Genomic DNA, 1,148 nt, shown 5'->3' on the forward strand with positions numbered 1-1,148 from the left:
TCAGCTGCACATGCACCTCCTGCTCCTCTCCCTGCCCCACAGCTCAGCAGCCCTACAGCTCCAGGGGCACTGGCAGCAGCACAGCTCCTTGCAGGGGGCACATGCAGGGCACAGCTGTTCCCTGGCAATGAGCACAGCCTCTCTGGGCTGCCACAAGAGCCTTCCTCCCAACACAGACTGGCCCAGCTCCCCCCTCACCTCTGTGTGAGGCTGAGCCATGCTCACAAGGCAAGAATTGAGTTAGGGGAACTCCCACCTTTATCATCAACACATCTAATGGGCGAGACACTGAAGGGGTTTTTTTAATTTTTCTTTGGTTTTATTTTTCCTGGAACTAGGCTGTGTTTGATTCCTCTGAGCTGTACTGAGTTAGCATGTCTGAAGGGAAAGATGGAAGGCTCCAATGGTAAGAGAGGAAAAAAGATTCCTTCTTGAGGCTGGCCTTGTGTGAATCTGCAGGAAATACCCACACAGCTGTGACTCCTAGCTCTGAAAACCACAAAGACCTCTCAGCCACCAGGCAGGCCTTATTGGTGCTTCTGTAGCACCACAATACCATCCTCAATGTTGGAGGAAGAGGAAGAACGGGAAATTTATCTGTAGTGAGACCCAACATTGAAGGCAAAGAAAGCAACAGGATTTGCATCTCATGACCATGTCCAGTTTGGGGCCAGCTGTGGCCACAGTCCCTGTCCTGGCTGACAGAAGGAATCATTTGGCCACTGACACAAAGGAGAAAGCAGCGTAAACAACTGAGACAATGTTGTGATGCCATGGGTGTCCTTGCAGGATCACCTGCAGCTGTCAGCCACCTGCTGTGACACAGAGCCAGCACTGACCACCATGGAGCAGTTTTCCCTGAAGTCTGGGGGGATTTTTTTCCATTTGGCTCCAGCATTTCCACTCCTTTCTATGTTCACCTTTTCCTTCCGTGGCCTTTCCTTTTCTGGTGAAATCCATCTTGGAACCCGTGCTTCTGCCTGGCAGAAGTGCCTGGGTTTGAATCTGGGATGGCTCTCAGAGCAGTCAGAGACGGGAGCTCGGTCCCAGCCTTTGAACAAGGCCGGGTGGCTCCAATCGCCAGCGCTCGGCACAGAGAGGCAGAGCCAGACGCGTCTGCTGCCGCTGGGGCCCGGGCCAGGACAGCC

This window comes from Geospiza fortis, unplaced genomic scaffold (assembly GCF_000277835.1).
Source record: "Geospiza fortis unplaced genomic scaffold, GeoFor_1.0 scaffold275, whole genome shotgun sequence".
Classification (NCBI taxonomy): domain Eukaryota; kingdom Metazoa; phylum Chordata; class Aves; order Passeriformes; family Thraupidae; genus Geospiza; species Geospiza fortis.